This window comes from Sorex araneus, chromosome 1, assembly GCF_027595985.1.
Source record: "Sorex araneus isolate mSorAra2 chromosome 1, mSorAra2.pri, whole genome shotgun sequence".
Lineage (NCBI taxonomy): Eukaryota > Metazoa > Chordata > Mammalia > Eulipotyphla > Soricidae > Sorex > Sorex araneus.
Genome location: NC_073302.1, coordinates 218,604,842 through 218,630,116, shown reverse-complemented (window position 1 = coordinate 218,630,116; position 25,275 = coordinate 218,604,842). Strand labels below are relative to the sequence as shown.

The window sequence follows — 25,275 nt, the reverse complement described above, 5'->3', positions numbered from 1 at the left end:
TGTTGTACAAGAAGGAAGACATCCACGACATTGGCAACTATCACCCGATCTGCCTGTTGTCCATTATCTACCATTTATTCACTTGAGTCATCCTGAATAGAATAGGCAGAACACTAGATGAAGGACAACCATTCGATCAAGCCCGGTTCCGAAAAGGATTCAGCGTGATCAACCGTATCCATGCAGTGACCAAGCTCATTGAGGTTGCGCAAGAGTTCAAGGTGCCGCTCTGTCCAATGTTCATTGATTTTAAAAAAAGCTTTTGGTTCTGTAGAGACTGAAGTGGTCATCGAAGCCCTAGTAAAACAGGGTGTTCGAACTCAGTACATCAGGATCCTCCAAGAGCTGTATTACGGATTCACCACCAGGATTTTACCATTCTACAAGGAAGTGATCATTGATGTAAAGATAGGCAGGGCAACAGCATTTCACCAAAACTCTTCAGTGCCACCCTCAAGAACATCATACGAGAACTGAAATGGGAAGGAATGGGAGTGAGATAGACAGTCGGCAACTACACCACCTCCGCTTCGCTGATGACATCATTCTCATAACACCACACGTTAGCTAAGCAGCACAAATGCTGGCCAACTTCAACCACGAGTGTGGAAAGGTCGGACTGCAGCTGAATCTCAACAAAACGATGTTTGTGAAAAATGAACTAGTCCCTGACATTCCATTTGCTCCAAATGGAACAAACATCTCCGAATGCAGCAGCTATGTGTACCTGGGTCGAGAACTCAACATGATGAACGACCTGGCACTTGAGCTGTGCAGGAGGAAGAGAGAAGCATGGAAGGCCTTCAAGAGCATCAAAGAGGTTGTTAAGAGGATGAAGAACCTCTGGATTCAGGCATATCTTTTCGACTCCATCATTCTTCCTGCACTAACATACGCCTCAGTGACCTGGACCCTACGAAAACAGGATAAGAATGCTATTCGGGTCTCTCAAAGAGGAAAGAGTTATGCTTGGAGTATCATGCTTCACTCAAGTGAGAGAAGGAATCCGGAGTTCCAACCTCCATTGACTATCAAGGATCAGGAACACTGTCTCTTGTTTGCCAAGGCGTCAAAAATCATATGGGCTGGACAGTTTATGTGATTTGGAGATGACCACTGGACTAGAGCCATGACTGACTGGATTCCACAGGACATCAAAAGGACGCATGGCCGCCCACCTACGAGATGGTCAGACTTCTTTGTCAAAACCCTGAATGAATGGTTTGAGGCTCTTTGTGTTCCTGGAGTGAGCAGATGCTACACTAGCATGTGACAGGGATGAATGGAGACGTTACTGGCTCCCACTTAAGCAAATCGATGAGCAATGGGATGACACATAGTACAGATGATACAAGTGGTATATATACACAATGGAATATTACTCCACTGTTATAAATGATGAGCTCCTACAATTCTGCTACATGGATGTCTTGAAGGACTTTATGCTGAGCTAAATAAATCAAAGGAAGAACAAATACTGAATGATATCTCTCATCTGTAGGGTTTAAAGAAATAAAAATGAAATAGAAAATTGCCAATAACATATCCTGAGAATTATAAGCTTATAGAATTAGGTTTGTTAAGTAGCATGAAGGAGGGAGAGGGACCCTGGATACAGTGGTAAAGGGCTTCTGACACTCTGGTAATGGATGTGGTACTGCAATATTGCATGCCCAGAACATTAATAGTGATAGTATTATTAGTCAGTATTTAAATCAATTTCCTTACTTAAATTTTTTAACAATTGATTTTCTTGCTTAGGGCAGGCCTGGATGTGTTGATGCACTTGTTTTTTAATAGTATCACTTTAGCTGTACTTTCTAATATGCCCTGACTCAGATTACAAATCATATAGTTCCCCTTCTCCAGCCAACACACACCATCTTTAGTGGAAATGAAATGTTCTTACCTATCCTTTCCCATTCATGAGCAGATGATTCTATCTTCTAGAGCATCTTCTTCCTACACTTGGGTGTGTACCAGCATTATTTCCTGGGATTCTGTCCAAGTTCTATCTAGAGAGACTGCAGACTAAGCAGCTGTATATGGCATCTTGTCAGAAATGTTATTTATTTTTTCAAGTATCAAGAGGTTGTACTACACAGACAGGCTTGAGATCCACCCTCGTGGTGGAAGTAACTCGGAGTTTGAGATAAATGAAGGTTTGGAATCAGAACTCTGCACTGGACACTGCGTGCTCTATGACTTCACACTTCTTCTGAAGTTATCTAAGAGCCAGTGTAAAATGGAAATGAGATTATCGATCCTGAAAGGCTATTCTGGGTATAAAATTGGTAACAACAAATATAGAGGAAACTGAATATTGGAAACCATTCCAGATGAGATCACAGCCTTGTACAAGAAAAGATGAAGCTATTTTCTCCCAGTCTTGTATGTTTTGTATGTGTTCAGTGCTTTGCACTGAGGATTAAAAAACAAGATGTAATGCCCTTGTAGACAAGGATATTAAAGATAATCTAAGTAGTTACACCATTAAATATAATAATAAAATAGTTCACTGTAAAAGACTTGGAACAGAGCTGGTATTTAAGTATGACAAAGCAACCCTTACTTTACCACACTGATTTAAAATTGTTACTAAATTTCCAATTTCCGCTATTAAATGTAAACTAAAATATTTTTCAATTTTTTATTTTAAATTTTTGTGTATGTCATTTTTTATTCCTAAGGAACTCTTGCCTTTTGGTCAACAAGTAACACCTCTATAATAAAGTCATTTGCTGTCACCTAATAGGGATATTTTCTGATGCCCTAAAATTCTGCCTATCTCAAAACAAACAAACAAAATATTTCAGATATTACAGTGGGTAAGGTGCTTGCTTGCAGACAGCTAACCAGGATTTCATCCTTACACACCATATGGTTCCCAAAGCCCAGCCAAGAATGAACTCTACATAAGAATACAAGGTGTGACTTAAAACAAACATACAAACCAATTCAGCCTGTCTCACTTCTAGCAGTTTTTTGTCTTTCTTTGTAAATTTTCCTTATGGAGGGCTTTGCAAACAAATAGCAGTTTGAGAAATGATGTGATATAAAAGTTGTCAAGAACTTGTCAATTATGATTTATTTTAGAAATGTAATCTGAGAATCATCTTAACATACTTACTTATTAACCACATTATGTTTTACTTTGTGCCTATTGATACTGCCATTAAGGACTTAGATTTTTGAATGATGTAGTAATGGGATTCAGAGAGAAAAAGAGAATGAAAATAGACATCACAGGTTGTGATTCAGGCAACAGAAAATGAGTCTAAAATGCTGATATGTTGTTTCTTGTTGTTTTATGCCTCTTGTGCTGAAAAAGACTGTTAAATAAAAATGTGGGCAGGGCTGGAGTGATAGCACAGCGGGTAAGGCATTTGCCTTGCATGTGGCTGACCTGGGTTCGATCCCTGGTGTTCCATATGGTCCCCCAAGAAGCTCCAGGAGTAATTCCTGAGTGCAGAGCCAGGAGTAACATCTGAGCTTCGCTGGGTGTGACCAAAAAAGAAAAAATATATATTAATTAATAAAAAATGTGGTCAAAGCTATTTTGGAAATTCTTCAAACTGTAGGAGGGAAATGAGGCTATTGTTTCATAGAAGTGAATGGAACAGAGTCATTTGACATAGCTTCTTTGAAATAATATCATGCACTTATTATTTGCCACATTAACTTAAAAGTCAGAATGATGAAAAGAATCCTTAGGCTGGAGCACATCTTTTCCATGCAGTAGTCCTAGGTTTAATTCCTGTCACTACATAAGATCCCCTAAGCACCACCAGGAATGATTAGCAAGCATGGGCTAGAAAGAAGTCCTGAGTACTGTTGGGTATAAACTCTAAACAAAAAAAATTCAGACTGGCCGTATTTAGCATAAATGGGAATCAGGAAACTTACATAACTGGAAAAAACATAATTTTATAAATAACAAACAGCATTATTGAATTGCTTGCTATTTGCATGTATAATTCTTTAAAGCCAATAGGTCTCTCTTAAAACATTTGTAAAAAGTCATTTGGCCTTGGAGAGAAACTAAGGAGACCTATTTAAATGATTTACAAATAAAATCATTTACAAAAATGATTTACAAAATCATTCTTATTTGACTTGTTTTTCTTTAAAATACATTCTTATTTTACCATGGTAAGAGGAATCCACCTCAACCGTATAGTTCTCTGTATCTCAGAAATGTTCACTTCTTTATTAATTGTGTTTGGATTTAGTATTTCACACTGGTAACAACCCAATTTAATCTACTTATTGCTACTCTTGCTCACATATGCCGTCCCACTCAAAACTATCCTGCTGTCTTTTCTCCATCTTATAACACTGGCTTCTGGACTAATAAATTACATTTAATGATTTTGGGAGATTTATTTCTTCTCAATTCCTTCCCAGTAAACTAGAGTTGAATTAAATACCTTAAGGTCTTTCCCAGTTAATCATTTTTTTCCTCAGTAATTTGTGTCACTGTTTTTGTGAGGACTTGTATGGAAATGTTGTGTCTAGAATTAAAGGTATAAAAATTACAAATTTTCCAACAGTACCATCTATATAGGTCTATTAGATCAGTTCCCAAAGCTTGCCATGACCCCATTTTCTCTCAGTATTAGCCAACTGTAAGAAACCTGGTTTGTTTGCAACTAACATTTTTCATTTTCAAGTAAAAATTAGTTATAATTAGATCAAATAGTAATGTCAAAAACTAATTTTTTCAAGTTAATAAGCTAATACCTTTTATTTTGAATAAACCAGCTTTAAAAATATGCCTATACCCCAGTGTCATTGCATAAAGTGAAATAATTTTAAAATAAATATTTGTTTGTTGAATCAACACAGCTTTAATTATTGAAGTGTTCTATGCTAGTGTTTTAAAAAATTCTTTAATTCTTTTGCTCTGGAATTGAAAAAGAATCTATTTGGGGTATAATTTGTAATAAATTTATAAACAGTGGTCTTTCTTTGATATCATGTTCAACTTAATGCACTCTGTTTTTTTAACCAATTCTACTTGCAAGAACAATTTAACATCTAGTGTTAAAATAAAAAAAATTCAAATCTATATTCCTAAATTGACTCTATAGCTTTTCATTAGAAATTATTTTGCTTAATTAATGTCACATATCCTTGAACTTAAAGATGACAAATGTAATATAATATAGAAGACAACTGAAAGAGTCATGAGTTATTCTCATTTTATTTAAGCAGAAACAATTCAGATTGAGAAAGTAGTAAGTTTTAAGCCCCTCTGGGAAGAGGTACTAAAAGTCATTGAGACAGAAGAAAGGAATTTCTGTAATATGGTGCTGTGCAAGCATTAAAAACTTATTAATAACTGAGTGCTCTCAATGCACAAGCTGGTATACTAGATACTACTGTCACATTTCTATATGATTGTTCTAGTTGTTGCAATGGAAGTACATTGCTTTTACTTCTTCAAGCAAGCAATTTAACTTAGTATTTTCTTACTGCCACCTCCTGCCGGCTCCAGATAATCTCCTCATCCGCCATCGTCCAGAACTCACAGCTGCTTCTCCCGAAAGGGAGAATAAAATGAGGCCCCCATAAACATTCCAACGGATTCTGCGCCAGGTTGTTTTCACTCGGGGCACCCCAGCAGGGGCTAGGTGAGAGCCCTCCCCGCTCCAAGGGACCTAGCCCTAACAGCCGACCTCCACAACTCAAACACTGCCGTGCTTAAGGCTACTTCCCATACACTTGGGCCAAGCTTCACGTGTGAGTAACATATTCCTGAACATATTCCTTTTGCGGCCGCTGGACATATCATAAGACACTCCCTACTCATTTTCCATATCTCTCAGAGAGCCTGACAAACAACCGAGTATATCCCACCCATAGGACAGAACCTGGCAAGCTCCCCATGACGTGTTTGATATGCCAAAACTAGTAACAATAACTAACAATAATGTGCTCTTCATGTTCCTGGAGAGAGCAGACACCATTGAGCTATACTAGCATGCGATAGGGACAAATGGAGACGTTATTGGCACCTGCTCGAGCAAATCTGTGAGCAGCAGGATAACAGTGGTACAGTGACAGTGATTTTCTTACTGAGTTCTGTGATTTAATAAACCTGATAGTTTTCCATATGAGAAACTGGAAGCCTTCATAAAATAATCATATACTATCTTGCTTCCATTCCACATCTTTATGCCTTAATCTCTACATACAACATCACAAATAAGGGTCAGAAAGATAATATAACCAATAAGGTGTTTGTCTTGTACACAGCATACCCAGTTTGACTACAATACTTCATATAGTTCCCTCACCCCCACCAAGAGTGATCCTTAATCACAGAGCCAAGAGTAAGCCTTAAGTGCCACTAAGTGTGGACCCTAAACATAAATTTATATATTTTGTATAACCTGTATTATCACCCATTTTCTTCATGCATCACCTAATTTGTTAAATAGATATTTCTAAATTTTTATCTGCACTAGATTATTGAATATATATTCCAGGTTTCATCTCTCTTTAAAGAACTTCATTACACTAAAAATGTACTCCACTTTAAAATATAAGCTTTTTCTTGCATATACACATATTTTATTATGAAAGCCTTTGAAATTAATTCTACTATAAATGGTTAATGACCTTGTAATAAAACTTGGGACGACAAAGCATCTGTGCTTAAGTAACTTGAACAATTATTTCAGTGCAAGATAGAAGATGAGGATTAATAGTTATGAAATGACGTATGAATGTTTCATTGATATCATCACAATTTCATAAGATTATCCTGAAAATGAGCAATTCTTTTCAAGTTGTAGATGAGAAGCTTTAAGTTCGCCATACTTAGTAAACATGACCAAGACCACTCAAGTTTATTTTATATAAAAATGTTAGCTTTTGCCCAGGCCATTTGACTTTAGAAGTAAGGCTTTGCTGGGTGCAATAATATAGCAGGTAGGGCACCTGCCTTGCACAGGGCTGACCTAAATTTGATTCTCTGCATCCCATTTAGACCCCAAGCCTGCCAGGAGTGACCCTTGTGTGTAGAGCCAGGAATAAGCCCTGAACACCACTGGGTACAATCCCCAAATTAAATAAATAAATAGGCTTTGTTATTCTAATAAATTTTGAAATTGCTTAATAGGCACATATAGGCTTTAGAATATCAAGTATTTTCCTGAAAATTAAAAAAGTCAACAACAAAATAAGTACAACGTCCAAAGCATGATTTGTGGTACATAGCTTGTCCTTTGGATGAGAGCAACTTCTCCCCTGTCTGAATAGAACCAGCAAAACTGCTTTTTATACACACGACCATACTTACACTCTCCCAGAAATAGGAAAAATTCCCAAAAGACACAAGCCAAAAGTGTTAACATAGCATTTCTCTAAATTTGCATCTTAGCAACAAGCATTTTATGTTTGGCACCAAGTTATGACAAGACATGGCAGAGGCCATGTTTACAACAGCCAACCTGAATTTAACTCAAGGACCTCTCTGGCAGAAAAGTGACACTGTTGATAAGAAATCACTATTGTATGTCAGAGAAAAATAGACTTTATCAGTTCAGTAAAAAAAAATTTGTTTTATTTTCTTAAGCAATTTCAAGTATCTTGACTCTCTAGGCAGGAGTAAACTATTTCTAGGACGCATAGAGACCAAATTTCTCCTTTTCCTCTACTCTTTCCTATTTCTTCTCTTCCTTCAGTCCCCCCTCCAAATTCTCCTACTGGTAAGGAATAGCTACTATATTTTCTCTGAAGTTAATTGGAAAATATGAAGTCTGAATAATTGAAACTACCTCTATAAATAGCTATCCAAGTATGTAATAAAGCTTAAAGGGAAACTGCACATCTTTTGTAGTTCAACTGAAACTGCAGTATTTGTATTCTTCAGTATATATGTCAGAAGAGAAATATTAATTCCTTTTAGATCACGCAGGTAGCTTTTGATAATACCCACAATGGGATTTGAAGTTTTCCTAATTTTCTTATTAGTGAAATAAAAAGCAATAAATATGACATAAATGAAGCTTAAGTAACTATAATCAATGTAGATCACAAGTACAATAAAATTTATTATTTAGAGAGGTATTATCAGTAAAATAAGACAAAAATACCATAAAAGTGTAATTTGGAAAGGGATGGGCCACACCTAACAGTTCTCAACACTTACTTCTGGCTCTGCGCTCAGGAATCAGTCCTAGTAGTGCATGGGAGACCATATGAGATGCTAAGGACCAAATCCATGTTGGCCATGTATAAAGTAATGTTACCCTACACACTGTACTATGTATCCAGCCTCCAAATATAATTATTTTTAGGAATATACATACGCCTCAGAGACCTGGGCCCTACGCAAACAGGATGAGAACACTATTCGAGTATCCCAAAGAGGAATCGAAAGAGCTATGCTAGGAGTATCACATCTCACTCAAGTGAGAGAAGGAATCCGGAGTTCCGAACTTTGTTAACGGTCAACAATCAGAGACGCTGTCTCTTTTGTCAAGACATCAAAAATCAGACGGGCCAGACATGTAATGCGATTCAGAGACAACCATTGGACTAGAACTGTTACCGACTAGACTCCACAGAACGTCAAAAGACCGCGTGGCCGCCCACCAACAAGATGGTCAGACTTCGTCGTCAAAACCGTGAATGAACTGTTTGAGGCTCTTTGTGTTCCTGGAGGAAGCAGATATCATTGGGCTACTCTAGCACGCGACAGGGACAAATGGAGATGTTACTGGCGCCTGCTCGAGCAAATCGAAGATCAACGGGAAGACAAGGGATACAAGTGAAGTGATAGGAATCTACACTCATTACGTGTGTTCAACAATGTGCTAAACATTGCTTTATATCAAGAAACATGAAATGTATTATTTTTGGGTTAATTTTTGTTTGGGAGCTACACTGGGCAGTGCCCAGGGCTTATGCCTGGTGATGTGCTTAAGAATCACTCCTGCTAGGTCTCAGTGAACCATATGACTGCAAGAGAATCAAACCTGTGTTAGCCACCTGCAAGGTTAGCCACCTTACCCACTGTATTATCTCTTCTGACCTTTGTTAGCATATTTGTTTTATTTTATTTATTTATTTATTTATTTATTGCTTTTTGGGTCACACCTGGCGATGCACAGGGGTTACTCCTGGCTCTGCACTCAGGAATTACCCCTGGCCGTGCTCAGGGGACCATATGGGATGCTGGGATTTGAACCCGGGTCGGCCGCGTGCAAGGCAAACGCCCTACCCGCTGTGCTATCTCTCCAGCCCCAGCATATTTGTTTTATGGGCCTCCATATTTGTGCTGAGGACTGTGACATGAGAATGCATTGCTTAAACCTGGTACTGGGGTGTCACCTGGGGCCAGCAACTCTGGGACCACCACCAGAGTTATATTTGGCTGTGTTCAGGAGACTTTTGGTGCTGAGGATTGAATATTGGGCTCTGCACAAGTTAACTTTGCACTCCAGCCCTTTGAATTATATCCCTACCCTATTTATTTAAAGTTTCAATGTGCTCAAACTATTTTAAAATTTATTACGGATTGGAAAAATGATTTTTTATTCTATTTACGATTGTGATATATTTGGATATATATGATTTTTTTGCCTTGAACCCATAAGGGGTATTTTTTGGCCTCAATATTTTATTTCATTTTATTTTTTTTTAGTTTTAAGTCTTTTTTATTATTAGTGAATCACCATGAGGTACAGTTATATACTTTCAAGAGTTGGTGTTTGTGTTTCAGTCATACAATAATCAAATACCCATCCCTCCACCACTGCCCATTCTCCACCACCAATGATCCCAGTATCCCTCCCACCACCCCCACCCCGGCACCTCCACCCCACCCCCCTCTGTGGCAGGGCATTCCCTTTTATTCTCTCTCTTCTTTGGGGTGTTGTGTTTTTAATAGAGATACTGAGTGGCCAATGTGTTCAGTCTATAGTCTACTTTCAGTACACATCTCCCAACACAAGCAGGTCCTCCCAACACCCTTTACTTGGTGGTCCCTTCTCTATCTAAGCTGCCTTTTCGCCCAGCATGTGAGGCCAGCTTTCAAGCGTGGGGCAAACCTCCTGGTTCTTATCTATACTATTATTTTTCTAAAAAAATTAAAAATTTTTTAAATTAATGAATCCCTATGATGTACAGTTACAAACTTATGAACTTCTGTGTTTGCATTTCACTCATATAGTGATTGTTTACCCATCCCTCCACCAGTGCCCATTCACCTCCATCAATGATCCCAGTATCCCTCTCACCACCCCCACACCCCCTCCCCATCCTGCCCAGCCTCTGTGGCAGGGCATTCCCTTTTGTTCTCTCTCCTTTTTGGTGTTGTAGTTTGCAATAGAGGTATTGAGTGGCCTTCATGTTCAATCTATAGTCTACTTTCAGCACGCATCTTTCAACCCGATGTGTCCTCCCAGTGTCCTCTACTTGGTGTTCCCTTCTCTATCTGAGCTGCTTTTCCCTCCAGCAGGTGAGGCCAGTTTCCAAGCTGTGGGGCAGACCTCCTGGTCCTTATCTCTACTACTCTTGGATGTTAGTCTCCCTCTCTGTTCATTGCAGCACTGTTTACAATAGTCAAAATCTGGGGGGGGAAATGGAGTGCCCAAAAATAGATGGTTAAAGAAACCTTGGTACATCTACACAATGGAATACTATGCAGCTGTTAGAAAAGATGAAGTCATGACATTTGCATATAAGTGGATCAAGATGGAAAGTATCATGTTAAGTGAAATGAGTCAGAAAGAGAGAGACAGACATAGAAAGATCGCACTTGTTTGTGGAATATATATATATATGTATATATATATATAGTTTTTTTATCATATTATAGTGTTTTGTGTTTTCATTGAAGGTGTAGTTAGTTTACAGGATGGCATTCAGGTTTGTAAATGAGAACCAGGCCACACCTGCCTTGCTCAAGTTTCACTCCTGGCTCTATACTCAGGGCTCACTCCTCATGAGTTCGGGATGCACACTGGGGACAGGGGGTTAAACCCAGTTACACTACATACAGGACTAATACCTTAACCACTGTACTATCTCTCTAATCCCCTCCAGTAAGTTTAAATGTATTTTTAACCCCTATTATATCAGTTGAGTTTTTGAACTGAGAATAACACATACCATAGTTGATATTACTGTTTTGCAAAGTTAGAAGAAAGTCCCTTCCTATTAAAAATTACTGGATAAAATTCCTCTCAAGTTGTTACAGTTAGCAGTACTTAAATTCAGGTTTCAGTGAAATTATTGAAGAATCATATTGAGGAGTCTTATTGAGGAACCAAAATTTACTACGGTGATCAAATTCTTCACAAGTGACAAAGTATGAACTCTAAATATATCAAATGAGGTAAAATGCCAAGAATAATCTAAGGATATTCAGAAGCAAAATAATTTAATTCGTATTGGAGTTACCAACTAAGAAGCAAAATACCGAATGTACTGTTTCTCCCAGGGCAGCAGCATTTCCAGGAACTTTGGACTTTCAGTGCTAAAACCAAGAATATCTTGGGAGGGCTAGTCTGAGCTCACAACTACAGAAAAGTGAAATCAGATACCTATGTCAATATTTTGTTAAATGACTGAACAAAAGCACTTCTGCTTCTTCAAGGTAATATAAGGAAAGGAATCTGTGTCATGGTTGGAATGCTCAGGAAAGATAGACTTTTTGGTGGCATTTCTAATAGTCACAGAGGAATTTCTTTGCTTCAGGATTAGAAAGAGTAATATGACCCAGCAACCCCACTTCTACACCTCTGCCCCATGTGCATGAAACCCTATCATCAACAGTATTGTAAATGATGGTGCTTAGACTTAAAAACATTTTTTAATAAATTAAGTAGAAGCTAAAACAACAAATGAGGAGTCTGAGAATCCAAGAATCCACAATTAGCAGTGGAATTGCTACAACACCTGTCCAAATACTTAACACAGACCAGTATTTGGTCTGTGACTTTTCTGGCTTTGACTACAAATCTTTTGAATTGCTCTTTGAATACACTGAACAACTAGGTTCTGTATCTCTATGGCATGTTACAAAGAAACATTTGTAGAATTGTTTTAACAACTAGATTTATTTTCTTCACTTAAAAGTAATTTTCCATCATATATAAAATCTACAGCTTTAAAGCCTTTATGTTGTGCTCTGTATATTTTCTTTTCCAAAAGCTCTTAAGTTCAAAGCACTGTAAAGAAGAAATAAAGTTTACTACATTATGAACTCTCATGCGGAGCTTACAAGTACAACAAGATTTCAGTTCATAACACCTGTAGAAAGCAAATACTGTTATTATGGTATCCATTTGCCAAGTGAAGAATTAGTGACAAAATAGTAAGGCATTACTGCCCAATACTATTTGTTAGAAAAGAATAATGGCAGGATTTGAACCCATGCATTCTCTGATACTAGATCTCCAGCACTTAGAAATCCTCTAAATTTAAGTACATAAAAAGAAAATGAAATAGTTTAAAGATTTGCATCATAAAGAACTTATGAATGATAAGATATTTAAAGTTCTATTTTGAGGAATGTATAGCTGAAACGTATATATGTATAGCTTTGAAACGTCAAAGCTGTTCATTGTTGGTTTTTGCTGGGTGATAGGGGAGGATGGTCAGAGTTTAGGCCACATTTGAGTATGCACAGGACCTACTCCTGGCTCTGTGCTCAGGAATCACTATTGACAGTGCTCTGAGACCTATGTGATCCAACATGGCTGACCACATCAAAGCAAGAGCCTTTTTGTTTTTTCAAATTTTATTGAATCACTGTGAGATAGTTACAAGCTTTCATGTTTGGGTTACAATCACACAATGATCAAACACCCATCACTCCACCAGTGCACATTCCCCACCACTAATATCCTGGGTATACCCCCCTTCCCACCATCCCCCTGCCTGCATGGCAGACAATATTCCCCATACTCTCTCTCTACTTTGGGGCATTATGGATTGCAACATAGACACTGAGAGCTCATCATGTTTGGTCCATTATGTACTTTCAGCACACATCTCCCATCCCGACTGATTCCCCCAGCCATCATTTTTTTTCTTAGTGATCCCTTCTCTATTCCATCTGCCTTCTCCCCTCCGCTCATGAAGCAGGCTTCCAGCTATGGGGCAATCATCCTGGCCCTTCTATCTACTCTCCTTGGATGTCAGTCTCATGTTATGTTATTCTATACTCCACAAATGAGTGCAGTCCTTCTATGTTTGTCCCTCTCTTTCTGAACTCATTTCATTTAGCATGATACTCTCCATGTCTATCCATTTATCAGCAAATTTCATGACTTCATCTCTCCTAACAGCTGCATAGTATTCCATTGTGTAGATGTACCAAAGCTTCTTTAACCAGTCATTTGTTCTAGGGCACTTGGGTTGTTTCCAGATTTTGGCTATTGTGAACAGTGCTGCAGTGAACATATAATTACAAATGTCATTTCTACTGTGCTTTTTTGCATCCTCGGGATATATTCCCAGAAGTGGTATTGCAATATCATATGAAAGCTCAGTTTCTAGTTTTTGAAGGACTTTCCGTATTGTTTTCTGGAAAGGCTGGGCCAGTTGGCATTCCCACCAACAGTGAAAGAGTATCCAGTTTTTCTCCACATCCACACCAGCTCTGGTTGCTTTTGTTCTTTTGAATGTGTGCCAGTCTCTGTGGTGTGAGATGATATCTCATTGTTGTTTCAAAGCTGTTATCTTTGTCCTATCTCTATGGCCCTTCAAAGATTTTTGTTTCTTTGTTTGTTTTGGGGGAATGAGAACTCAATGATCATTTGATCATTCATGCCATGAGATTCCTGACTTGGAGCTGTTTCCTACACAGTGGGAGCCAGTGTTCTTAGCACAGCTGGGTTGAAGGAAAATCCAGATAACCGAAGTCTGAATTATTCTTGCAGCTCTAAAATTTCTTAAATTTGAAAACCTTGCTGTACCCATAAGTCACAAGAAGTTTATCAGCGTAAGACAACTTTCTTGAAAAGATCACATATGTATTAACATTTAGAGAAACAGCTTTTTCCTCTGAAAAAAAATCAGAGTATGATTATACATCTACATTAACTAAAAACTAAAGCAACATATAACCCTTATAATGATAATGAACAATTTACAGTTATTGATGCATATTACATATCTAAGGGGATAGTCACTTCCTATGTCCAGGTTTAGAAATAAATATACAGAGGTAGGAAAATCTATAGTCATACAAGTAGGAAATGGTAGAGTTAGTATTAGAGTTAGTATTTAATCCTAGGCAAGGTGATGACAAAGAAGGTGGCTTTATTTACTCTACTAGATGGTCTATCCTAACCTTTTTAAAAAATTATTTGGTAAGAAGTCAGAAAGATAGCTCAATACATGCCTTGCACCTGTAGTACCTTCAACTCGATCCCCAGCATATTTCTCCTTCACACACAGCACTTCAAGTTGTAGCCCCTACTCTGATAAAAAATACTTTGATCAGCTGATGTAGTATTCATTAATTAACTATAAACTAAAGATAGATGATTCAGCAATCATCTGAATCGAATTGTTCAAAGTCACATAATTGTTCAAAGTGCCCCAATAGCCATATGAGATAAAATGTAACCAAAAGAAATTTCTTAATTTTCTGCTAAAACCATATTCCAACTTCTCTATTTTCTCCACCTCAGAACACTAATTACTCACATATCTGGCTACTGATGCCAAGGTTTCTTTGCCACACTCATACTTCTTACAATCTGCAGACAGATATTCCAGAAAATTTGGATGGTTCTATATGTAAAATTTTTAAAGATAAGTTTTAATTGAATGATATTTATTTAGTTTAAAACATTAATTAAGGGACAGAGGGAAGGGCACTTGCCTTGCATGAGGCAGACCTTCAATTGACCTTTTTTACCAAATTTACCCACCCACTTTTCTTACCCATCTCATAATTACTAGTTTGTTCTTAACCTAAGAAGAAGTAGTTTTTATGTTGTTTTACTTTCTTATTTTATTTCTGTACCTCCCACATATGAGTTATAGCACATTCTCTTTTTTTGACTGGTTTCACTAAGCAGACTGGATTATATTAATATGGCAAAAAAGGAAAGAAAGAAAAGAGAAATGTTGGTAATAATAAGGAAAAATGGAAATTATACTAGAAATGGAAAAATAATATGGTAAGGCCATTATGAAAAACAGGGTGGAGATGCTTCGACAAGATGACTAGAAATATCCACTAATTAAATTCTTCCACTTTTGAATACTGACTTGAAAACTTCAAGAGCACTAACTCAAAGAGATACACTATAAACTCATGTATTCATTTTCATTCTTATAATTTGGTCTATATTTCCTACCTTGTTTCTACAGTTTCTTAACTGGTCCCTCCTGCTCTCACTTTTGCTTTATTATATCCTCCTTTGAATGTAGTAGCCAAAAATAACCTCTAATACATAAAATCAGATACTATTATTCATTTATCTATAAGTGCTTTCTCAATAATCTTCAAATCAATTCCCTAATCTTTAATTATTTGCTCACATATGTCTATATTAAGACTATTGTGACAACTAGAGCCAGAGCAATGAAGCAGTGGGTAAGGTTTTTCCCTTATATATGACCAACCTGAGTTCAATCTCTGGCATCACATATGGTCCCTGAGCCTGCCAGAGTGATCCATGATCACTGCAGGGTTGTGGCTCCAAATCAAACAAAAATCCCCTGTTCTGACAATTTGGCCTAAAATTTCAATCTAGTATCATTATTTGTTCTTGACATCATTTTGAACCTCCAAGGTAAATTTTACTAATCATCTTCTAATATAATATATAATTATTTAGCAAACTCATTATTTTAAATTTCTCCAGTGTTTAAGTCGGCAAAGGCAGGATGTAAATTCTTGATGTAAATGAAGAACTTATATTTTGTATAAATCTAATAAGTATTTGTTGAATGACATTGATTCTTATATTTCAAATGCAGGCATCATGACATATGATCCATAAACTTAATGACAATGCAATTTCATTTTAATAGGTGAAATTATTAAAAATGCTTGAAAAAAATCATAAACATGAGAAAGGGAAAAAGACTTAGAAATATTAATGTACTAAGAGGCCTCACTCAGAAACAAATCTGATCACTCAAAGTATGTAAAATCAAACCATTTTAAAATAAATTAGTATTATTCTAAAATTTAATAAATAAAAAATGAGAAATTTGGGAGCTGGAAAGATAGTACAGTGTGTAGGGTTTGCACACGGCTAACCCAGGTTCAATCCCCAGAATCCTATATGGTCCCCCAAGCACTGCCAGGAGTAATTCCTGAGTGCAGAGCCAGGAGTAATGCCTGAGCATCTCTGGGTGTGACCCAAAAAGATAAAACATGAGAAATTTTTACTACAAATGTGGTATATTTGCTAATGACAGCATTCTGTGCCAAGTATTACCATCACATAAAATGCAATTACAAACACATATGCAGAACCAAAAATTAAAATAAATCTCTATGAAACTGCTTCTAAATCTGAGATATACAAGCTTGGGAAGGAAGAGCTTCATGTTTTTTTTTTCACCCATAAGTAGTAGGAGACAAATTTAGAAAAAGTTTCTAAGGTATTCTAATTCCTATTTCATGATACATTTTAACTATGAGTAGGCATTGCAAAGAATTGTTTTATTGCTCTATCATTTCTTGGGCCACTTGTCTCTGGCTCATTTCAAAACTAAGAGTACTTTCTTATATTTTTGGCTCAGGTATAAAACTGAAATTTCTATTAAGTATCTAACATTTATTAAGAATTTCTTTAATTTCAATGAATTTTAAGTAGAGTGCTTGTGAAATGATGCCAGGTTTGTATTTTGATATCATAAACAAAACCAAAACGGACCATTTTTCCTTCTATTACTAATGGCTAGAGAACAAGCAGTTCCTGTGTTCAAATGGATTTCAAATAACTTTCCTATACTTAATAACCACTTTAGTAGGTGGGGTGGGGTTGTTTATCAATAATCACACGAAACCATTGGAAATGAGCCTCAGAAATCAATAGAACATTCTTCTTCCCATGGGAACACAGTTACCCAGTTAGCTCTGCTTGCTATTCCTTTCTGTTTTGTAAATTCAAAGCACATTTCTTATTGGAAAAAGTAATAAATTAGGGAAGTAAACAAAATGCCTCTCACAGACATTATGACATAGATGTCATTTATTAAAAAGAACAAATCCTAAGAACAGAGGAGGGAAATATTGGTTTAAAAGCTAAGTCTGCAAAGTGAAGGTCTTATTCTCAATTCTGGGTCTATATATTGTCATTGATCCTCTTTCTCTAAACGAATTACAAAGATAGAAACTTCAATATGTAATTTTTAAAGAATTCTATCTTTAAAGACTAACTCAAACATAATATTTTTGCTCATTGTTCAGTCTAATAATGAGTAGTTTTGCTCATTAGACTAAAACAAAACATGACTAGAGGAATGTTAGCTTTACTTTTGTTTTTAAGCATTAACAATGCTCATGATTAATGAAAATATGTTATTTCATTAAAAATTATAGTTGCATTACTTTCAACGAGTTTTCATACATATTGTCCTACTTCCTTGTTATATGGAAAGAGAACTGTGCACAAATAGATGTGTGTCTGCATATTTTAAAAAGTCATGGGTATTAAGAAAACAAAGATGTTAGTGTAATTTTGAGATAAATAAAGAGTAAAAGAGATTTAGGGAAAGAAAGGACTCCATTTGTTGTCATTTTATGTTTTCTGGGAAAGTATCAAAGGAGTTAGTTTAACCACAAAATATCACAGTGTATTTTGAAGGATTGACCTAGAATTAGTGATCTAAGCATTTAGACAGAAGTACAAACTTAGAACTGGATTTATCCCTATCCCATGGAAAGAAAAACGCAGCAAGCTACAGAGATATAACTTTAAAAACAAGAGCTGTGATTTAAAAGGGTGGGTAAAAGCAGCTTGCCTGACGTGTCAGTGGTTGATCCTCTAGAATCTCGTAAATACTGAAACAAACAAAATAGATCACTAAGAAGCAAATTTTTTGAGTGTTGGAGTCTGCGCGAGGGTGCGTTCTATCCCTGACTCCCTCCGGGGGAATATTTCTGGGGCGGAAACTGGTCTTCCTCAAAGTCAGCACAGCACCGACTCCCAGAGGCAGCCAGAGTAGCGCCCGGAAAGGTCGCTGCTCATCTGTTGCACTAGCGCCAACCTGGAGCAGGCATCTTGCAGAGATGCTACCTCGACCATTAGATCTGACGGCTTCTGTGCAAGATAAGAAATCTAGGAGACACAGTGAGCTCCGCAGAGCGATCGTCGCCAAGATTCCGCATGGACGCCTCTCGCTATTTTACTAGTCAACTCTCAGGTCGAGGGGTCGTGACCAGCCAAGCCTCGGTGAGTGACTTGCCCTCTGCTCCAGTGAGTTATTGCAACTTGGCCAACGCACATCTTTTCTTCCCCGCGCTTTAATCTTCTTTGCGTGCGAACAGCAGAGGTGGGTCCGATGGAAACTTTTTATGCTGAGATCTTAGTACGCTGAAGTGATCATTACATACCCGCACACCCGCACGCACGCGCACACATACACACAAGCACACGATCCGATCGCCACCTGCAGCCACCAAACCTACAGCCCTCGCGCTCCGGGGCCGCTCTGCGTCTGGGGTTCCATTTGGAAACTTACTGCTCCCCGGTGCCTGTGGGTAAGAGCTGGTACTGGGTGGGGGTGGGTGGAACGCAGAGCCTCATCATTTATTCATTGCGACCGTCTCCGTTGTTGACACTGGCGGCGAGCCGCAGGCTCCTGCTCTTGCAGGGGAAGTCTGACACCTTGAGGACAGGAGAAGGGGTGCCGGGAGCCCGGAGGAGGCTCCGCGAGAGACGCTTTGAGAGTTACGAGGTGGGGGTAGGGGGTTACTTTGATTCAAACCGGGCGACCTGCACCCTGTGTGCTTGTTTACTTGAGTGGGAGCATCCCCCTTTCCAACCCCCCCCTCCCGCCCCCGTCTGGAAGCCAACTGGAGTCGGACCTCCCGGGAGAGCCCCGAGCCTGGAGGTGTGTCTGGTTGGTACACAGGACCTCGGGGTGGGCTCGGGCACCCGACTCGAGTGGCTGATGGCTGGCTCGGGGTGAGCTCGCATACCCAACTGGCTGCTCCAAGCAGTTGGCCCTGGGAGGCGGAGGCTGCTCGGGGACAGCGGTAGCGGGGACCTAGCGTCAGCTCCTGCGGGGGCGCGAGTCCCCTTCACCGCCCAGCAGAGCGCTGCGTGGGACGCGCATCTTCAGGGACTGTCCCTTCCCAGCCGCGTCTGTGCGGACCCCGAGTGCGGCAGCTGCCCGGGACGATCGGCGGAGAGCCTGGTCCTGGGCTCCCGCACAATCGGCTGTGGGAAAGAGAACTTTGTCCCGAGGCTCTGTAGGGTCAGGGCTGGCCTTAAGTTCTCCCACCCCCGGGCTCACCTCCCCCTCCGGGCCGCCCCTCCCCCGCTCCCCGGGCGCAGCTCTCAGAGCATCCTCACTCCGCCCAGTTCTGTGCCAGTTGCTTGGACTCCAGCTTCGTGCGTTTTCCTTGGAATGCTCCAAAACTCCGCAGCGCCTAAAACAATCCCCCTGGAATTGCGGGGAGAGCTCTGGAGCCGTTTACCAGCCTCTCGCGGGTCCTAGGATTTACCGCTCTTCAAGCTGAAGATTGCAACTTTGCAGGTAAAGCTCCTTGCGACCGCGGCTGCACCTCGCTGCGTCTCTGGGATCTCGGTTAAGTTTCTCCAACTGCCTGGCAAGCCGGCTCCTCTCTGGGAGGCGGCTACCCCCGGTGGGCAGCGAGTTCACGGGCGTAGGGAGGCTCGGGTTCTCGTGAAGGCTGGGGAGCGGGTTTGCTCAGCTTTCCGTGGTCCACCGGGCTGACCCCGAGTTCCGGAACGCTCCTAACCTTTCACTCGCCAGGCACTAAAGCAGGGGAGAGGGCGAGGAACGAAGCCCCGGGTGACTTATATGGTAAACAAAGCAGCTGCAGCCAACGCCAGGGTGCTGTGGAGGGAGGCTGTTTTTAGCCTTTTATGCATTTGGGGAAAATGGAGATCTTGGCGGCCCAAGGGCTTGTATAAGTAAGCCCTGGATTCTCGGATCCCCAAACTGAGCGGGAGGAGAGGGGAGGGGGGTTGGCTAGAGGAAGGAGAGTGGTTAATATTCCTTCCATCAATTGCACTCTGCGTCATTTTTATTTTCTATCAAGAAACGGGGACCCTTTTGTCCAGGCTGCTGGACCGTGGCCAGGGATCCTTAGCTTTCTTGGCGACTCTAATTCTGGTGAAATCAATGACTCCCTTTGCTACTTGGGCGAATCACTAAAATTTATAGCACAACTTCTTGTTCCACTTGAGAACTCAGCTGCCTTTTGCGGCGAGATCCAAGAATATTGGGAAGGGATAGCGGGTTTGGGAGCGACTGAGAGAAGGGAGCGCTTCTGTCCTCTGTAACCGCTGTATGGAAGAGATGTTATTTTCTTTGCTCACATGGTCTCCTAAGGAGGCCCTTCCCGGTTCAGTTCCACAGCTATACAATGCAGCAGGTTGCTTTCTGAGTATGCACCAAGCCAAGAAGTGGAAGGAGGCAGAAGCAAGGTTTTACTTGTAAAAAATATATATGTGTATATTAAGAGCTGACCTGAAAACTTAAACCACAACCACAACAACAAAGGTCTCATTTAATTCCTGACTTTTCCATCTTGGGAATCACAACCGAAAGCCTATCACAAATTCTTTACAATGAAAGGTTAATTAGAGTTGATTTATTTTTTATTTTTCGGTAATGGGGGAATGAGGATAGCCACACCCGCTCTCTTTTGTCTGATGTCTAACCTTAATTAGACAATGAGGGAGGGTAAGGGTGGGTGGATATGTTAAGACATTGAAATTCTCATTATTTTATGATTTACTATATGATTCTTTGGATTGTAATACCCTTTTGAGCAGTAGACCAGAAATCATGCCCCCTCCTTTAAACATTTAAATCAGCACATTAATAAGGGGGATAGGATAACTAGTATTTGGAATATTAGAATAAAAAAATCTCACTAGGACATTATTAAAGTAGCACTTTACAAACTATGCTTGTGAATTATTACAGTCCATGCAAATCAGCAGAAGTTATTAAGTATTGCTAAAAGAATTTTATGCAAGTATCTTGGATTACTAAACGTTAGTAGACAGAAGTACTTTCATTGACAACAGTAAGAGATCACAGAGCTGTAGCGTCAAAAGTGCTCTGAGTAGCCCACACTGGGGGCTAGTGAGTGAAGAGCTGATAGATTTAAGTCAAAGTTTTCCATAAAGAAAAATAATAACAGGTTAGTGATACTGAATGTTGAAAGAATTGCTTGCTATCCACTGAGTGAATAAATAAGTAGAGTTAAAATAAGGAAAATTTGTTTGACAAATTTAGAAAAGTTCTTCCTCTGATTTACAAAATCAGGAGCATTCATTACGGCATAAACTACCCAGCTCTATGGATACAATAAGCATGGTTCTTTAGCAAAACCTGCTAAATCCAGACAATGTTTCTGAAAGTCTCTTGCCTTGAAAAATAGATGTTTTCAGTTTGCTTGTTAATCTTTGTTCTCTAAGATAGAACAAGTAAAGCAGATGGTCGTTACTTTTTAAGCTTGAAAATTATGTTGTTTTTTTTCGTTTAGTGTTTGTTTTTCTATTGCAGTTGTTCTCAGAAGGTCAAGGTCAAAATGCTCAGAGAAAACTATGAAAATTTAAAGTTTCATATTAGTTTTATGGTTATATTAGTTATTAAAATAGTAACTTTTACTAAAACAAAATCCCTTATAGGATAACCTTAATTCATAAAACCTAAGAAATATTACTTTCATTTACTTTAATTAGGGGGAACTTTTTATCTTCAATATGTATATTTTCAACTTTTTAGCTTAAATAATACTTGTTGTAAAAATTGTTAAATTTATTTCAGTTCCTAAGAATAGTTTTTAAACTGTCATGATTAACCCTCCTGAATTAAATATTTCTTTTAGAAATATCTTGTTGAGAGAAAATTTTGCATGACTGATTGCCAGGATAATTTATAGTTATTCAGATTATCAATTCTGCATTTCATAGTAAAAATATACTTTCTAATTAGAGCACATATTAGAAAAAATTAGGATATGCACACCTTTCTTTGATGGTTAATATTGTGAACTTCAGAGTTCAAAAAGTAAAGGATCTTCTAATTATAAATAGATAAATGAGAAATACTAACCAGTAACTAGGACAATAAAGTGTGGGCTGAATATTTTTTCTAATGAAAACGTCAGTCTTTTGTTTTTGAAAATAAACTAGGGAAATATAAAAACTATTATGCTTAGAATCATTATTGAGAATATTTTGTTTGTCAGGCATATAATATTGTGGTGATATCTTTTAATTAGCATTAAGTGTAGTTTTGAACCCTTGAGAATATTAATACAGCAACTATTGTATGTTAAAGATAAATTTTGGTAAAGAATCCATTCATTTGGAAATCTGAAAATTGAAGATAAAGTCTTTTGCCATGAATTGATTTACTTTAGTAAGTGATTTTTTTTTTTAACCTAGAGGGTGCAGGGGAGGGGAGAGGTCCAGATTTGGTCGACACTTACTGTGCTGAAAAGAACTGTGTGTAAAGAACTACTGGTTCTTTACCCAGGGATCACTCCTAGTGGTGCTTGAAAACCTTTACCCCTTAATACCTCTCAGGTCACAGGAAGTGATATATTTATATTTTTTAAAAAAACTTCAATAATCCTTTTGAAAGTTGAGTTTCACTTAAATAAGACAGAAAAGAGTTAATAATTTTATTGCTGGATCTACTTGATCTACTTCTATAACTAAAAGTAGATGGTATCTGGTATCTTATATTATGTATGCTTTTTCTCCTTTTAAAAACATTTCCTTTGAATTACTGCAGTTTCAAAGAGTAAGAGCTTCTTGAGAGACAACAGATGACAAATAGATTCAGTTTTACACATAAAATTAAAAATGTTAATTAAAACATTAACTTAAAATATGCTGTGATAAATCTATCTAGTACACTGCATTCTTTTTGTGATGGCAATTCAATGAAATTCAATCAGATATGCCTTCATTATATCTTTCCTTTCCTTTGATATTATATTTTTGAAACATACTGAATAAAATCACCATAAGTAACATCCTTGAGTGACCATGTGTTAAAATTTAGTTATGACAGAAAAATAGGAACTATTACAAGAAAAGAAAAGGAGGAGAAAGCAGAAGTGTTGATAATTATGAGTATTAAATGTATGCTGGGTATGATGCTAGGAACTTTAATGGGGGTAAAAACTTGTTCTCATACTTATAATTATATTACTTTAAAATTGAAGTATTGTTTCACCTTTAAAAAATATGACAAGTTTATATTTTCCAAAAATAGCCAGAAAGCTGTGGTAGAGTCAAGATTTGAATTATTGTCTTCCTGCTATTTAGGCCATTGTTATTTTCATTACTTGTCATGGTGTATAATATAAAATTACCAATATTTTATTGAGACATAAATGTATCAGGCTATAGTGATCTCTACATTTAATTTTCAAATGTAGCATTATGGTATAAACAATCCCATTATATAGATAAAGTTTGAAACAATACTCTGTGAACTAAAGCCCCATCTGCCAAAAGCAGAATAGTCAATAATTCATCACAAAAGAGCTCTTCACAAAATTGTTTCTATATTTTTTTATTCTCAAATAAAAGTAAAATAGTGTGGATAAGAAAGATAAACTTTACTTTTATGGATAAATTCAAAGTTATAAATTTTTCTCTAAGTAGTCATGAGATTATAATTTCTAAATAAAATGTTGTCATTCAAAATTTCAAGACATCTGTACGCTTTGCATAAAATGTCCTGTTTTATGAAAAAGAAAGAAATAAAAGCAATCAGATTAAGACTTGTTAATTTTTATATTTCATCTTATTAAAGTACTGCAAAAGTTCCAAGCAAGTAATTTGTCTTATTTTTATTTGCCTAAATTTCAACCTAATTACTTTTTAAAGTTCCTAGAGTGTCAACACTCTCATTTAAGTGTCACAGGAGCTATATACTACCTGGTAGTAATTTTTAGCAGATTCATCATGGATTTCTGAAACATAATACCAATATTTAAAACCACTGTGGTCATGTTAAAAATCCTACTGACATTTGAATTAAATGAATAGCTTCTTTGAATATACATAATGCTATTTTAAAAAGTAATTCTGAAGTCATATTTGTCAGTAGATACAAATTCAATATTAGTAAATTAACAGTGGAATAAGCATGATTGATACAGAAGGGTGATATTCATCTTTGTTGTATTTTCAGGCAAGGCTTCTTTTCTATACAGTAACTTCTGCCTTATTGCCTCCTGTCAAAACCTAGCTCAAAAATGACTGTCTCTGGAAGTTTCCTTCCTGTCTCCAGGTGTCATAATATAAATACAAGCAAAACCCTTCTACAGTCTGGTTTGCAGGTGTGTAGAGGCCTGTATCCTGATCTACACAGTAAACTTTAAAAAACCCAATGGTGTGCAGAAAATGTGTGAGTTTTTAACTTAATTAGATTGTCATAAATATTATGCTTTTGCAACTGAGTATAATTATTTTCATAGCTTCATAATGCCATAATTGGCCAAATTCTGAATGTATGTTCTTACATAATGAAGGCAACTAATCCTGCTGTTAGGTGATCTTCTGAGTAAGATTATTTACTATGTTAGAAAAATAATCTGCACTATTATTTAATGGACAGAGCTTCCAGTGAACTAGTTGTTCTCTTATCATTTTCATAGGATTTACATGGCCAATTATCAATGTGTTTTTGTTTTAATGATTTGTTGGAATTTATAAGGAAAGGTTTTTTTTTCCATTTTCCTATGAGAAGTGTAAATTGAGTGGAAAAAGAACAGATACATTTTTTTTGTTGTTTCTTTGTATTTGTGGGGTGTCAGAGATTGCAGTGTTGGATTAAATCCAGGCCTTCACATCGCAAGATAAGCCATATCTCTGACCTCCAAATAAAAGTAGTTTTTAGGATACTCACTGCATTAGAGATTCAGAGACTTCTTTGGAGTAACTGTATCTGATATATTAAATTAAGAATTCATTTCAATGTATATAATGTTAACGTTTGGGTGACGAGAGCTGCCTTATTCTATTTCATTTAAAGCTCATTGTTACAAATCTAGCTCTAGAAGAAGTGTTTATATAATGAGATTTTTAAAAAATGTATTCTACCTGTAAA

The 25,275-nt window shown here is 37.7% G+C and overlaps 1 protein-coding gene across 6 annotated transcripts in view; it reads left to right on the top strand.

Annotated features, from left to right (window-relative positions):
• The first annotated feature begins 17,952 nt into the window (after positions 1-17,952).
• Positions 17,953-25,275, top strand: part of TRPC4 (transient receptor potential cation channel subfamily C member 4) — a 250,640-nt gene continuing 243,317 nt past the window's right edge. For 2 of the 6 annotated variants that reach the window (XM_004619557.2, XM_004619554.2), the window contains exon 1: positions 18,714-19,698. The gene's annotated coding sequence lies outside the window, so the exon portion shown is untranslated. The other 4 variants (XM_055120153.1, XM_055120161.1, XM_055120178.1 and 1 more) reach the window with 4 other exon arrangements.